The sequence below is a fragment of the Hyperolius riggenbachi genome, chromosome 5 (assembly GCF_040937935.1).
Source record: "Hyperolius riggenbachi isolate aHypRig1 chromosome 5, aHypRig1.pri, whole genome shotgun sequence".
Taxonomy (NCBI): Eukaryota; Metazoa; Chordata; class Amphibia; order Anura; family Hyperoliidae; genus Hyperolius; species Hyperolius riggenbachi.
The window spans coordinates 297878362-297896119 of NC_090650.1; positions in this window are offsets into that span (position 1 = coordinate 297878362).

Sequence of the window (17758 nt, forward strand, 5' to 3'; positions counted from 1 at the left end):
TTGTGTCAGATTATCTGCAGTGGACATCATTGGGGAATGCTTCAACCAAGTCTCTGCAAATACCTCAAAGCTTTACTCTTAATGTGACATATTTGCCATCCCAAAATGTCAAAATCAAAGTGTACCTATAAACAGAGGTATGTTTCACCTATTTATTTACATAAAGTCTTTTTTCTGATCTCAAAAACAATAGTGTAAGGACTTTTGTACAAATGAGTACAGTACATGTTGATAAATATGAGCCTCACAACCTACGACAACCTAATAATTTCATAGCTGCTAACACTAAATAATAAGCCACATAAGTTTCACACAGTGCTCAAACAGGATCCACTGAAAACTATGCCAATAGTATGCAGAGAAAAATCTCAAATTTGCAGTTTTAAATTATAAGCACTTAACAATCTAGATATGCAGCGTAAACATGAACATGTGGTTGCAAAGTTCATTTCTTGTCCAAGACAAGAAAGGCACTTTACATGTTACAGACTCTGACATGACACAAAGGACATGAGACTCCATAAACCTATATTGTCATTTGTTTATATAAAACCTGACATCATAATGCTTGTCCTCATCACTTTGCATAACTGCAGACCAGCATTTGGAAAATGAGATTAATCATAGTACATTCATCATGTACCTGGATCTAAGCCGATTAGCTGGATATACAGGGGTTGGACAAAATAATGGAAACCCCTAACATTTTGGCATCAAAATCTTTGAACATGTTTTAAGCAATTAAAAACTTGACATATGTTAATTTTTTTTTTGTTTATTATTTTTGTTATTTGATATGTTTACTTAAAATAATTGTTTTTTACAGATATTTAAACAAAAGTTGGTTATAATTTATAAAAATGGCAGATCTCTCAGAATTTCAAAGAGGCCAAATTGTTGGTGCTCGTATGGCAGGTGCTACTGTAACAGAAACTGCCCGAAAGCATGGCATTTCAAGAGGTACTGTCTCAAAAGTAATAACTGCCTTTGAAAGCGTAGGAAAAATGTCCTCAGCAAAGCACAGTTGTGGCCAAAAGTCAAAGTTGTCTGAGAGAGGCCTTCGGACTCTAAATCGAATTGTTAGAAAAGCATGCAAGACCACGGCTCCTAAAATCACTGCAGAGCTGAATAAACACCTACAGAACCCAGTTTCCACAAAAACTGTTTGTCGGGAGCTGCACAAATCTGGATTCCACGGAAGAACTGCAATTAGAAAACCTCTGCTCTCAAAGACAAATGTTTCAAAGCGTTTAGAGTGGTATAGAAACCACCAGAATTGGTCCCTCGAGCAGTGGAAAAATGTGATTTTCTCTGATGAATCATCGTTTACCTTATTTCCGACCTCCGGCCGAGTGTACGTTTGGAGACAGCCAAAAAAAGCATTTTATCCAAACTGCCTTCTCCCAACCGTAAAACATGGCGGGGGTTCTGTGATGATCTAGGGTGCTATTTCTTGGAAATGCAGAGGGCCAATGATTTCCCTTCATGGAAGAATTAACAGCCGAGACTTAGGAATTTTGGGCTAGTGTTGGGCGAACACCTGGATGTTCGGGTTCGGGAAAGTTCGCCGAACATGGCCGCAATGTTCGGCATGTTCGGGCCGAACCCCGAACTCCCCGAACATCCCGCTTTTGGGGGCCCTATGGGGTCGCAGGCATAAGGGGGGAGCATGCCCCGATCGCGGGGGGGGTCGGAAATTCCCCCCACCCCCTCCGCTAGCGCTCCCCCCTCTGCCCGCTTCCCCATTCAAAAGTTAGGAAGTGAAACTGTACCTGTGCGGCCGGTAGTGGGTGACTGGCAGTGGGCGGCACTATGGAGAGACTGAGGAGGAGGAGGAGTCCGGAGAGTGACGCGTTGAGGGAGGCCGGGCAGTGGGCGGATCAGCAGTAGTACCGTACTACTGCTGATCCGCCCACTGCCCGGCCTCCCTCAACGCGTCACTCTCCGGACTCCTCCTCCTCCTCAGTCTCTCCATAGTGCCGCCCACTGCCAGTCACCCACTACCGGCCGCACAGGTACAGTTTCACTTCCTAACTTTTGAATGGGGAAGCGGGCAGAGGGGGGAGCGCTAGCGGAGGGGGTGGGGGGAATTTCCGACCCCCCCCGCGATCGGGGCATGCTCCCCCCTTATGCCTGCGACCCCATAGGGGGCCAGTATTCGGGCGAACAGGGCCCTGTTCGTGCCGAACAGGGGCCCTGTTCGGCCAGGCAATGAGCCGTTCGGGCGAACCCGAACAGTTTGGCCGAACACCACCAGGTGTTCGGCCGAACGCGAACATCACCCGAACAGGGTGATGTTCTGCAGAACCCGAACAGTGGCGAACACTGTTCGCCCAACACTATTTTGGGCGACCAAGTTCATCCTATGGTTCAAGAACTGTTTCCGGGGGGGAATGCCATCTTTCAAGATGATAATGCCCCAACCCATACAGCTAGAATTGTTAAAGAATGGCACGAGGAACATTCTAATGAAGTTGAGCATCTCATCTGGCCACCACAATCCCCAGACCTCAACATTATTAAGCATTTATGGTCATTATTAGAGATTCAAGTAAGAAGTCGATTTCCGCTGCCATCATCTCTAAAAGAACTGGAGGGTGTTTTAACTGAAGAATGGGCTAAACTTCCTTTGGAAACAATTCACAATTTGTATGAATCAATACCTTCGGAGAACTGAGGCTGTAATTGCCGCAAAAGGTGGACCTACACCATATTAAAATATATTTTGTTCATTTTCAAGGTTTTTCCATTATTTTGCCCAATCCCTGTATATGGCTTGGTTCACACATAAATCTGTACATTTGTGTGAGAGATCGCGGAAAAGCCGCCGCGAGTGCTACTGAGCAGGCGGCTGATTCCGCGTCCAGTGCGGCGGTTTGCACGCAGAAGCGTGTGTCTGGCGGCAGAGCGGGACGCGGAAAAGCCGCCGCATGCAACAACAGTCAGGCGGCTGATTCCGCGTCCAGCGCGGCGGTTCACACAGGTTTAGAGCTACGCACGCGCGAGCCAGAAGTCAGGACCTTTGTGCCAGCAGGAGATGTGTCAGCTGATCAGGACGATCAGCTGATTCCTGCTGGACTCCTGATTGGCTGAGTGGTTCGGGCGGGGTGGCAGAGTCCTGCAACTATATCTACAACTTGCTTGTCAGTTACTGGTTGTCTGCCATTGCGATCACTACTTGGAAGCATTCAGACCTTTAGTCAGATCCTATAGTGTGTTAGAACCAGGTGGACCTGGGAATTCACACTTAGCCAGTTTACTAGTACTGTTAATCTGTGTATTTTTTCAGACTAGTTCCAGGGTGCTGAGACCAAGGACCTCGCACTCCGACTAGGCATTGTTTGATATCTGTTATGACTTATTGCTTTTCTGACTACTCCTCTGTCTTCTGATTCGGTACCTCGCATATCTGATTTACCGTTGCCAGACCCTGCTTGCCTTGGATACCGAATCAGCCTCCTGTCTTTGTACTTTATCTGTCAGTGTGTTACCGACCAGGCGTGCCCGACCTCGAGAGCTATCTCTCCCCTTAAGAGATATCCTCCAGACCAGATAGTGACATCCACCTTCGGGTGTCACTCACTCCCTGGTCCTTCCTACCTCCAGCCTGACTCCTCCCCTTGGAGAGCCTCAGGCTGCTGAAAGGTTCCTGTGCCTTCCTGAGCAGTATTCCAGCACACTGGTGCATTGCTCAAAGTATTACTGTTACACCAAACACTCACATACCTAGAGGTGTCTAGAGGTTAGCAATATATCTGTATTATCGGTGATGCTGCAGATCATCAATAATCAGGTATATATCTGCATTTTTGGTGATACTGCAGATCACCAATAATCAGATTCTCTCTGCGTGCTGACACCAATCATTACAATTTGCAGTCCAGTCCAGTCATGTCCTGTTCTGTCAGTTTTGCATCAGTTTTCTATCAGTTTTACCTCACTGAACTGGAAATTTATACCTTTTACGTGTGAGCCAAGCCATAGAAAACTGATACAAAACTGACAGGACAGGACTGGACCAGAAATGTAAACCAATTGTGTGTGAACCAAGCCTAGCTATTTTTTTTAAACATTTGCAGTTATGTACCACTTGAAACTCAGAGTTTGAATCTACACAGATTATGATTACATGACTAAAACCACTATGATCAAACATTTTGTAAACTATTATTTTTTTATATTTGCACAAAACTACATTTACCAACAAACACATTAGGCCTGCTCAAACTAGAAGCAAAACTTTACCCAAATGTAATACTTTCAGCCAACCAGACTCTCATTGTCAGTGAGGGATCCCTGCCTTGAGCAGTTCCGGAAATTAGAAAGTGGGGATGAGTTGCAGATCAAAGGAGGTGCAGTTGGGATTAAAGACAGTGAAGTGTGAATACATTTTTTTCAAGCACTTCCTGATTACTTACTTAATTATTATAAGCTCTGTTCATGTTGCCCAGTTTTATTGCAAGTCCATTTTATACAATTCTGTTGTGGTGCTAAAGTGGTAAAGCTGTTTTATTTTTACATACCTCACATTGTTTACAGCCCATTATTGAACAATTAATTCAAAATCTATATATCTCTACAGTAGTGAGGAACATTTGTATAGAAATGGTTGTATTGCGTAAGATATTTTTATAAACAAGTTAAAACTTTTCTAACAGTAAATTAGTACTGATTTATACTTTTGACAAATTAAATGAGACAATCTTCTATAGTTCGCAGAGAAAAGAGTTCCTGCTGGTCTAATTAGGTGGTAAACATAATTCCCAAAGAGTTACATATTGTAACATACAGCAAATACAGTGACTTCTAAGTGGTAATTAACAGTCTTGTTAACACAGCCATTATAGTGGTATCTGTTAGAAATGATTATTAGAGTAGAAATAATTCAAAAGAAAAACAAAAATATTAATGTTGCTAACAAGATATTCGAGAAGTAGTCTATAAACCAGACCATGTCATTCTCCATATATAAAACAACTTTAAAGTGACTACACAAAGCTCATGCAGATTCTACTGGCTGGTTGGATACATGGCCATTTTACTGCTTGGTGCCCAGAGTTCATGCATTCCTTCTGTAATGAACACTAATGATAGGCTAGTAATAACGCTGTTTTCAAGATAACCTTTTCTTTTTAAAGGCTTTCAGCATTTTTCATGGCCTTATTTGTTGCTTAGGAATAAAGATAGTGCTTCAAATCCTTAATGAAGCTAATTATTATAATAAATATAATACGTATTTAGCAGTTGTCACAATAACAATATTTGTCACAATTGTACAAATTACACAGAATTAAGGGTAATTGCCAAGAGAAGGCTGACAACTAGCCTATGATTTCATTTTAAATAACATTCACAGCTGGAAAGTAGTAACTAGTTTTCTTTTATGTTAGAAAAAAGGCCATGCCTAAAAGGTAATTGGACATCTCAACCTTTCCATTGCTGTTTTTAGAACTGAGGTCTATATAACAACTCCAACTAAAAGAACCATGCAACTCACAGAACTAAAACAACTTCCATTAAATCTTTTGCAATCTATTCATTTTTGAATATTTTCACTGTATTTATATAGAGCAATATTTATCAACAAACACATTAGACCTGCTCAATCTAGAAGGGAAATTTTTCCCAAAAATTCCTGCACAAGGTAGAACATCCCTTTTCATTGGCTCAGACTGTGGACCAATGGGGAGCCCCGGTGGGAGATTCAAAGATGCTTTCCCGGGGCTCTGTGAGAGAGAGGAATTACAGCTACACATACACTGTAATTACACAACGGGACTTGAGGCGGCAAGAAGCGGCGGATGTTCATAGACCGGAGGTAAATTGCTCTTGGGTGCCTGCCCAGCTACATGAGGGGTTTCAGAGATGTGTGGCAGCCCGACAGGGAGCTCTGGGGGTCTCCTTATTAAATGAGACCCCCAGATGCAGCGTCGGAAGATGGCGGTGGATGTTCGGTGGGTGTACGCATGTGTGGGGAGAGTAAATCTTACCCCCCATTGCCTGTAATATGGGAGCATCACTCTGGCTTTCGCCTGCGTAATGCTCCCTAACGAAAGGCCATCGCACAAGTGAAACTGGCAATAGGATTTGCTGGTAATCTTTGTGCAATGGCAAGGTGATAAGTAGCTTGCATCTGCAAGATACTTATCACCTTAAATAGCATAAAGCCCAATGTATCTGCCTATAAACAAGATTTTTCATGACCTGCTAAAGTCATAATACTACATTGCTAAATACAACCACAAAATTTATTTTCTATGTCAGGGGTCCCCAAACATTTTGGGTTGAGGGCCGGGTCAACATACTTCAGACCGCTGGTGGGCCGGAGTAAACATAAAATGATGTAGAAGTCTTTGCAGACCAGACAGTGAAGCATACCCAGGTGACAATCTGCAAGCCAATTGGACAGCAGTGTCACCTGATGTGGAATTTGATTGGAAACCAGCAAAATTTCTGCTTTCTGGCTTCCATGTGGATGGGGGGTGCTGCACTGCTATTCCATATGTGGACCACCAATATTTAAAGATGTAGCTGACTGCATTTATAAGCAATACATTTTCTGTGTGGGGGGCCGGTAAGAAAGCCTTAGGGGGCCACATTCGGCCCGCGGGCCTTAGTTTGAGGACCACTGTTCTATGTGAATGAAGATTTTCAATTGTATTCACTATGATAATGCAAAGTGTAGTAATGACAAAAAAACATGATCAGATGTTTTTAACTAATGTTAAATCAGTGAAAAACTAAGTATGCAAACTCGCTATGTTCACTACAGTCACTTAATTTGCTGTTTTTTGTGTGTGTGGTTTTTTTTGTAGAAAGCCAGTCTAAACTCACCTCTAAACACAAACAGTTTTGTTAGCTGGTATGCATGTAGTAAACCATTTCGGGAATCCTTCTGAATGAATCCCCTGAAGAAAGACCAGGAATTTTAGAAGGATTATGAAGCTTTTGTTAAAGCAGAATGGATTGCAAGAATGGTACACAATGGCAAGGTTGTTGCAACTATCTAGCATAAGCCAAGGCTCTAACCTTCTTCATAGCCTCCAGCCAGTAATGTACCATTACAGATTGTGCATAAGAATGTTCCACTGCAGAGCCTTCCTGGCTGCACATTTTTTAGCAATAAATTTAACCTTCGTTTATGGCTTCTACTGGGACAGTTATTTCCAACTGTTGTACTAACTTCATATATGAATCCAGGTATAAAGGAAACCTGAAACCTGGTTTTTCTCCTACTATCTAAGAGTGTTCCTAAAATAACTAAAATTATATTCATTAAATTATCTTCTTGTGTTTTTGTTGTTGTTGTTGTTTTTTTGTTATCATTATTATTCATTATTTTGTTATCATTATTTTTTGTAACCACAAAGAAATTAAACCAAACAAATTAAATAATAGAAGACCCAGCTATGGAAGTGATTTTTATGACTGTCCTTGGCAGAGTGAATGGATGTAAGAGGAGGGCTTAGAAGAACAAATATTTAGTAGAGAATTGGATTGGGTTTGCCATAACATCAGTAGAGGATTTGCTGGACGATTCCGAGGTTAGATCATTTGACTACCTCCAAACAACATATAACATACCAGTTGCAGATAAACCTTTGTATCACAAAATATATAGTTTTTTGACTAAATATCCCTATAATCCATTTGTTATATTACAACAACAACAACAACAAATAACATTTGTAAAGCGCTTTTCTCCCGTGGGACTCGAAGCGCATAAGCATGGCTCCGACCATCGTGGTACAGAGGAAGAATTTTATAAGTCTGGAAATGCCAGGCTAAACAGGTGGCTTTTCAGTCTGGATTTGAATAGCTCCAGGGATGGTGCTGTCTTTACTGGGTGTGGCAGGGAGTTCCAAAGAGTAGGGGCAACATGACAGAAGGCTCTATCTCCAGATTTTTTGAGGTGCACTCTGGGAGTGACCAAGTTTATAGAACTTGCTGATCTGAGGTTGTGAGAGGTGTGGTGCAGCTTCAGCAAGTCCTTCATGTATCCAGGGCCCAGATTGTGCAGGGATTTGAATGTCAGCAGTCCAATCTTGAAGAGTATTCTCCATTCTACTGGTAGCCAGTGCAGTGAGCGAAGGATCGTTGTAATGTGACAGTGGCGAGACTGGTTTGTTAGCAATCTCGCAGCAGCATTCTGCACTAATTGCAGGCGACGCAGGTCCTTTTTGGGGAGGCCAGCATAAAGGGCATTGTAGTAGTCCAGCCGTGATGTGATGGAGGCGTGGACTAGGATTGGAAGATCCTCTGGGGGAATCAGATGTTTAATCTTTGCAATGTTCTTCAGATGAAAGTAGGAAGATTTAACTACAGATGACATTTGGTTTCTGAAACTCAATTCCCCATCGATTAGTACGCCAAGGCTGCGCACAAGGTTGGAGCTGTTTATGTCTGAATTCCCAGTCCTGATTGGTGTTGCTTTAGGATAGAGCTGTTTTGATGCGAGTGCTGGCTTTGGACAAACAGGACCTCAGTTTTGTCAGCATTCAGTTTCAACCAGTTATCATTCATCCATGCCCGTAGCTCAGCTAAGCAAGAGTTTATTTTTGGAGTAGGGTCTGTTCCCCCAGGTTTGAAGGACAGGTATAGCTGTGTGTCATCGGCGTAGCAGTGGTACGTCAGGCCATGACGTTGGATAAGTGTACCGAGTGGCAGCATGTAGATTGCAAACAGCAGAGGGGATAAGATTGATCCTTGTGGCACTCCGAATTGTAGAGGTGCAGGTTTGGACATTATAGGACCTAGGGATACTCTCTGTGTTCTGTCAGTCAGGAATGATCTGAACCACTGGAGGACTGATCCACTGATGCCACAGTACTCCTGCAGTCTGTTAAGCAGGATTTCGTGGTCAACTGTATCAAAAGCCGCTGAGAGATCCAACAGGATTAGGATGGAGCATTCCCCTCTGTCCCTTGCCATGAGCAGATCGTTGCAGACTTGGATAAGGGCTGTTTCACAGATGTGGTGTTTCTTAAAGCCAGATTGTAGATGGTCCAGGATGTTGTTTACTGACAGCCTGGTTTCAAGTTGCAGATAGACAGCCTTTTCAATAACTTTACCTAAGAAGGGGAGGTTGGAGACAGGTCTGTAGCTGCTCATAGCATCTGGATCCATGGAAGGTTTTTTAAGAAGGGGCTTGATGATTCCTTCTTTTTGAGAGGTAGGAAACCTCCCTGCTTGCACAGAGCAATTTACTATTTTGTGAAATGCTGGACCAAGCAGGTCAGGGCATTTCAACATATGTTTAGTTGGTCCAGTATCCAGGTTGCAGGTTATCTGGCGGAGACGACGGACGGACACTGATACTTTTGAAGTCAGTCCAGGGTGTTAGGTTGTTTTTGCAACTATTTCCAGGAGTTGAATAAGTCTTAATTAGTAGAATTATAAAACCAGAAGGAGCAAAATTAAAGGGTATATCTATTCTTTATAGTTCATTTCTTGAAATGAAGGAAGAAATTCCTAAGTGGCAGATGCTAAGATGGCAGAAATATTTAAAACCTGACATAGACACAGAAGAATGGGAGATGACTGTCAGATCTTAGAGGAAGTCGTCTCACTGTGTTGCCTACCATGAAGGCCTTCTCAAGAGCATTTGGCAGTGGTACATGACCCCAGAGAAAATTTCTCAATTTGATATTAACTCGTCCCCACTATGCTGGAGAGGTTGCAACCTGACTGGTACCATAGAACATATCTTCTGGGATTGCCCAAAACTTGATAAGTTATGGAAGGATATTGGACAATTTCTTAATAAACTCCCAATGTCTTTACAGCCTATACCACCTGGCATGGCACTGCTTCATTTGAATACCGGCGACTTGCCACCCCAGGAGAGACTAATCATAAATCACATTTTTATGGTGACTAGGAACTTAATATCATCTAATTGGAAATCAAAATTTGTTCCTACACTTAATGAAATTATTAGGAAAGTTGAATCCAACTTATTGGCAGAGAAATCCTGGGCAATCAGGTGTGGTACACTACAGTCCTTCCTGGGAAGGGTAAGCCTATGGCCCATCATTTATGATAAGTCTAAAGTTCTGGAGTTCTGAGGTGTCGTTACAATGTTCTACATCATTATGTTTCCTTATTTATTATTATCATTGTGACATATGCCTTTGAAACAAGACTGGATAATATGGATGAGTTCGGCTCCAAACATTCTGGAAAATTTGGTAATTTTGTATCTCTGTGATCTGGAAGGTTCTCTTATCTCCTTTTTTTTGGGAGGACTAACAGTGGTGCACGGTAGTGTAGGTTAGGATAGTTTAGATTGTTGCAATTTTGGCTTATCAATAATTAATCGTTATTGGAGATTGAATCCAAAACTGAATGTGCTTTAATTTCTGTTAAATGTTGGTTGATATATGGACTTACACATCATGGATAATGTGGTATGACATGAGTATAGGTTCTACTCCCTGGGATCTCTGTAGGGAGGTTAAAAAACCCCATTTCCCAGGTTGAGAGGTCCCTTATTTTTGCTATTCTCAATACCTCAGAAATGTCCTAAAAACCCATTATCTAAACTGACATATGGATAACACTTAAGAAACTAAGAGAAGTTTAATGGTTAGTATATTCAACTCTATTTATATGGTCTTGGGCAAGTAATTTGTATAAGGTTATATATTCGGCTTAGATTAAGACTTCTAAAGACACACTGATTTCATAAATGCAGATTATTAAACTGATTAACATATGTCAAAATGTATTTTTTGGCTATCATATTGATTATTTAGCAATAATAACAAAAAACAGGTAGACATGTTCATAGTTAATTTAAATCTGACTATTATTGCAGATATTCTCAATTAATCATCCAAATAATCTCAAAATTGGAACTATGCTATGGTTACTGGATTATTGGAAGGAATCTAGTATATTCCGTAGAGACGCATGGGATTTTCCTAGAGCATTGGTTATTTTGCGTACTTTTGGAATATTACTAAGTTATATACGCGTATGTTCCTTACGCATGGTATACGTGTACGCATGCTGGCATGGGTATACGCTTACATGTGAATTGCTATAATTACGCGTTTACGCGTGACACCCATACATATACGCGTCATGACATAAAGCTGTTTTTTTCATTTGCTTAAAAAATCACACGTTTACGCGTGGTATGCATATATGTACACAATCTAGACTACATTATATATACGCACTAGACAATATTATTACGTATATATTAACATTTGAAGTTAAGAGGTGTAGTAATAAAAATGAAACCACTTAATGTAACCCTGTTATATAAGTAATATACTGCAACTTACAGATGTATAAGTATATGTACTGATGATGTGTGATCCACATATGTTATGTTATTATTATCAACACTTACTACCTGATTGTATATAATCATATGCTTAAAAGAAAACTCCAATAAAAATTATTGAAACAGAAGAACAGATATTTAAAATTGCTGCAAATTACCGTACATCACCACAGATAAACCAATTCATGGAGAAGCCCACCCGCCTTTATTTTGGCCCAGAATATAGGTCGAATGCTATGACCAATAAGCTCCCCCCCCCCCTCCCCCCCACATTGTTCAACCCCAGCGCCCATGCAGAGCACATGCTGGAAGTGTGCTAGTGAAAGAATAGCTCTCCTCACTCTAGCTTGCATTCCCACCTTTCCTTGGCAGCTCGTTAACTGGCTGCTGAATCACTGTCACGTCATGTGAATGTTGCAAAGTTATGTAGGGCCTGATCCAATTCACTTTTTTTCCCAATGTTTTCTCCTAGGTGATAGTTTTAGATATTGGTACAAAAATGCCTTTTTAGCCCCAAGCAAGCAAGAACATACTCAGGCCAGCCATAATGGTCCATTAAAAGGTAGATTTCATGAATATTGTCATTTTTATGGGAATGCCATGCATCTTCACAATTATTTGTCTTTCCTGGTGAAAATATGGATATTGGTGCAAGATTAACTAATTATGCCTCCTGGACGTGATGCTCATGTCCAGGCAGCTGCTGCTATGCGGGTGTGCGCTCCCGCGTGCGATCATGCATGCGCACGTGCGAGGACGTGGTGCCCCCCGTTAGCCCAGAGATCAATGAATGGGAATATAATTCCCATTCATTGATCTAAGTCCTCGCTAGAAAGACTGACGGCTTCTTTTCGGCTTGGAAATTTTACAAGCTCACCCTTACTGAAGATCCATTTTAAAATGTGAGGCCATTTCCTGGGCCATTTTAGCTCTGCTACTAACTCCCTGCATAAAGTAAACTGAGCATGTTAGAAGTACAAATACCTCTCAATACAACTGTATGTAGTTGAATACCTCCTCTACCAGAACTCAGTAAAACTGATCTAAATTGATACCTGGAGTGACTTGAACTCACCACAATTCTCGATGTCTGTTTTCAAAAAATTTTAACAACATTCTATTTTTTGTTCTAGAAAGGGGAAATCTAGAAGCAGATTTTTTTTTGTGACAGAATGGCCCTTATTCAATGCACTTTTTTTCCTACGTTTTCTCCTTGGAGATAATATTTCATCTTCTGTTTAACATAACTTTTCAGCACTCTGCAACAGAAAAAGTACCAAAAAGTAGGTGCAAAATTACTGCCAAAATAAATGCCCCAAAATTGGTTGCATCAATGATCAAGCATGCTTTTGGGGGGGGGCAGTGATTTTCCTCCAATTTGATAATAATTATCGAATCGGATAGTCAATAGGCCGCCAAAACTATAGACGTATAGAGAAACATAAATAGGAAAACATAATTGCATTATTACTATTCATGATCAAGTTTATAAAAAAATACACGATACACACAAACACAAAAGAACACAATAATGCTAAAATCAAGTGTCTCTTTAAGAAGAAAAATTAACACTAAAAATAACCTTTATTTGTACTTCATCACAATAATAACAATAATTGTTCTTGTTAATATTAATACTGTTATTATTAATAATGAGATTAATTATTATATAGCTCCATCATTGTCTGTGGTGTGTGTGGTATGGTGGTGTGCAGAGTAAGAAACAAACATGGCTATATAAAAATACTTACATTGGTACATGATAGAGATTTGGTAAAAAACCTACATGTTACAGTGGCCAATTTATTGTGATTAACAAAACAAAAGTACATTAACTTAAAAGAAACAAAAAGGGAAAGACTCCTGCCCTGCAAGCTTATAATCGTAAGTACACAGTGCATATTTGCTTAAAGGGAACCAGAGACGCCGGAATCCTAAAAAGAAAAAATTATTTCATACATACCTGGGGCTTATTCCAGCCCCATAAGCCTGCATCGCTCCCACGCCGCCATCCTCCGCTTCCTGGATCGCCGGTACCGGGTCCCGTCACTTCCGGCGGACGCGGCCAAATGTCCGCATGAGCAGGGGATCCCTCCATACCCTTACGCGTGCGGCTGCGCAGTATGCAGCTGCACACGTACGGGTATGCCGGGAGCCCCTGTGATGCGGACAATTGTCCGCGTGCTGCTGCCGACTGGCCGACTGGCCAAAACTACGGGACCCGGTACCGCCGGATACAGGAAGCGGAGGAGGGCGGCGTGGGATCGATCCGTGTGTATGGGGCTGGAGGAAGCCCCAGGTATGTATAAAATCTTTTTTCTGGGGCCTCTGGTTCCCTTTAAAAAAAACAAAAAAAAAACAAATGTATAGTTCACCTCAGATACCCTGACCTGTCAATGCAGGATGCAACGTCTCATTTCCTTAAGCTTTCCACTAATTTTCTATGGATGGTAAATTCATATGACCTTTCTCTGTTGTACCTTTCCTTACACAGCTTCCTTTACACAGATGAGGGCTCGTATGACTTGCTTATTTAAATACAATTGAAGAAGTTAAGATTAGGCAGCATCAGATGTACATGCTTTTTTGTGTGTGTGTGTGTGTGTGGGGGAACAGTAATATATATGTATATATAAATATACAGTATATATATATATATATATATATATATATATATATATATATATATACTGTATATATACAGAACACTAATAAAAACTAGCATTTTTGCATGTATTTATATATTTCTTATGGAGACTGGGGTTCTCCAGTGCTGCGTGCATGCCTTGCATAGTATTGCATAAAATTTGGTTTGTGCTGCTCATCCCCTGGTATATATTATTTTCCCCTGTGAGCGTGCATAACCACGCCCACATCTAGTTAAGCATATAAATGAGTGGAGTTCATAGTTCACTCAGTAGCTAGTAGAAGGTGAGGTGTTTTTAATTTCCTTTTTCCCATTTAGTTGACTCTTGGGCTATTGGAATGGTTCCCACTAGAATGCTAATAAAAACTAGCATTTTTGCCTGGTTAGAGTAGGACTCACCAGATTGGGGACACTTTGGTGCAGTTGGTGAGCTTGAATGCGTTAAAGAGTAACCAAGAGCCCCTGTCACTGTTTTCCTGTTGTGTGCTGCAGCCCTTCTGTATGTATATATTTCTTATGGAGACTGGGGATCTCCAGTGCTGCGTGCATGCTTTGCATAGTATTGCATAAAATTCGGTTTGTGCTGCTCATCCTCTGGTATACATGTGTATATACAGTATATATATATATATATATATATATATATATATATATATATGTATGTATACATAAATAGTATGTATATACCGGTATATGCTACAACAATATTTTTATCTTGGCTCACTGCAAATTTTACTGTCCTGGCAATCAGAGAAATTTTGTATGCAAAGGGTCTTATCTGCCAAAGATATTTTTTTTTCCAACCAGCCTTGTGATTCAGGTAATTCTGGAGAATAGAGATGGTGTAAAAGAGAAATAACAATTTCCCTATTTTTTTCAAGAGGACACTCTTTGAAAAACCTTGATATTTGGAACAAAAACAATGAAACGTGTCCATTGAAAAGCAGGTTATTGACAGGCTCAATTTGAATATCACCCATTCTTGCAGAAGCAAATGACCCGAACACTGGTTATGTTTTGCCATATGTGTTCATCGGGAAGCATGATGAGTAGGATGGACAGAGTGGGGCTTTCCTAGGCTGTATAGGAGACAGTGCCAGGGGGACAGCGCCAGTAATTTTAACACTAACACTGCAGTTGTGCATGTTTAGCAAAATACATTTTTATATCTAAAAAGGTTTGTGTATTTAAAGCACACCTGAACTAGGCCGGAAAATTGTGACTTTTACTCACGTGGTGCTTCTTCCAGCATCCCATGGTGTGTCAGGTCCTTTAGGCCCGGTTCACGTTAGCATTCGCTGTCCGGATTCACCGGGCCGGATCCGGACCGTATACTGTACAAACGGAACGGACGTTCGGCATAGCAATGCAAAGTCTATGCGACCGTACACACGGGTCCGATTCGGATCCGGTCCGGAGCCGGACTCCGGACACTTTTCCAACATGCGCTATTTTTAAGGTCCGGATCATCCGGCCGACGCACCCGGACCGGAGCCTGACTGCAACGTCCGGCAATAGAAACCAATCGGAAACGGAAAGCACAGAACACACTGGCTATAAAAACCGGACGTTCTACCCCACTTCCTATGCGTTTTCTAGCGGCTATTTTGGATGGGGACACATGGGCATAGCATTTATGGAGTGGAGCAGCAGTGACTTTGTGCTGGAGCTGTTTGGCAGTATGTCGGACGTGGAGGTGAGGCCCTACACAGTGGAGGACCTGATTCTACAGGTGCAGCTTCTGCTGACCTCCCAGACCCCATGAATTTATATAGTGTGTGTTATCTCTTTAAAAAAACGGATCCAGATCGCAGCCGTATTCATACCTGATTGAAAACGTATGCAAACATCCGGTCCGTTTTTCCCAAAAACCCAAGTGTGAACGGGGCCTTAGTGTCCTTTGGTCTCCCTCTGTTCTCCAGTTAGAAACTCCAAAATATCTGCATCTGGACTGCTCATGGATAGTCTCATCTGTGCACACACCACGATCCTGCTCCAACATCTGGGAGCGTTCTGCACATGAGCAATTCATTCTTTTGAGGACCACCCAAGCTATCATGGAGTGCTCACAGATGGAAACGCACATGTGCTTTTGTCAGGACTGAAGTTCCTGTTTCAGATATTTTGGAGCTGCCATGGAAAGAATGGAGGGGACCCAGAGGATGCCGAAGGCTCTGACAAACTACGGGGGTCTGGAAGAAGCCCCAGGCAGAGACAGTTATGCAGAGGTGCACATATGGCATGTGCCCTGGGCGCCTCCTTCTTTAAACTGTGTGGGATGCTGTTCTGCAGTGTCCCTTACATTATCTCCTCCTCCTATCTACGCCCCATAGAGATCACAGGAACTGGCTGGGAGGTGAGATCTGCTGCCTGTCATGTGGGGGAGGGAGAAGCAGGTAATCGGGCAGAAGCACAGGAGACTATTGTGCTAAACCACTTCTGACATTCTTCAGTGTCTGCAGAGTGAGTAGTTTGGCTCACTCATGTGCAGCATCGTCCCGACAAGCCGACCAGAAGTTCATATGAGTAACAGCTGCTGATTCTCCTCACCAGTTTCCCTAAGAGACCTGCTTTTTCACTCACTACTTCATACACACAGCATCCAGAGCAGGCATAGAGCAGGCTCTATGTGCCCCTGCATTTCTATCCTCTGCTTTCTCTCAGCCAGCTATACAGCAGCATGGGTCAGTAAGTAAAGGCAGCCTCTCTGGTTTACCTCTCCTAGTTCCCTCAGCACCACCTCCTTTTTTGCTGCTCTACCTTCTATTCACTGCTGTGACTTGGAGTCAGTGACTACTTGAGGTCAGATGGGCATAAAGTGTGCTGAGGCAGTCCCCTTGTTCTATATCAAATGAGATGGTCAATTCCTGATGGAAATGCTTTGTGTATCTGGGAGAGACAATACAGTATTGTATTGCCAGTACAGATAAGTGCTTGGTCAGTATTTCTGCCTTGCATGCTAATTTTATGCAAGCTATGTGCAACTTGGACTTTGACCATTAAAAAAAATATTAAGTACATTTGATTGGCCTAGTTCTAAGCAACATACAATTGCAGGAAATGTGCATGCAAGACAGAATTATTACAATTTCACTGACCATTTCTTAAAGAACAGCTATCAATGAAACTGTCCTTCTGTAAACCCCACATACCTATAGAGCTTTTAGCCAGCAACAATAGAAAGCTTTTCAGAGGTCTCTCATCGCAGCCTGTGCGAAAAAAATGTTTTGTTTATAAGCTGTTTGCATCAGTTTATGTCACTGTCAGGCTAGAGCTATATCATGTTGATAGGTTCCACTTCTCTGTCTCTGTCACTTCTCTGTCACTGTTCACAAAGGAATAATTTAGTGTTTGTTTGTTTCTGCCCTGCATGCTTTCTCACAGATCATATAAGAGCAGCTGAGGGATTTGTCAGCTACAGAAAAAGGATCTGAAGAGAAGGACCTGTACTTTATTCCTGTTCTTGCATGCTTTCCCCTTCCCATTCAGAATGATCTCTTGCTCTCCTTTCTGTAAACTGTTTACTTTACACTGTGAGGCAGAGAAAGAGACTCACAGGATTAGGCACACAGAGCTGCAGCTGATGAGTTATCTACATACCTATTTGAAGCTACATTTCTGCTTTCTATCATTCTGAACACATTTTACTCACAGGATTACAGCCAGTGAGGATTGTTTCTGTATGCTGGATGTACTGAACACAGTTCTCCATAGTAATGTCCACAGTGAAAACTGTTCTCCGTAAATGTCATGTTTTGTTCACATAAAACATAAAAAGATGAAAAAAAAAGCCTTTGTATTGCTATTTGCTAGTA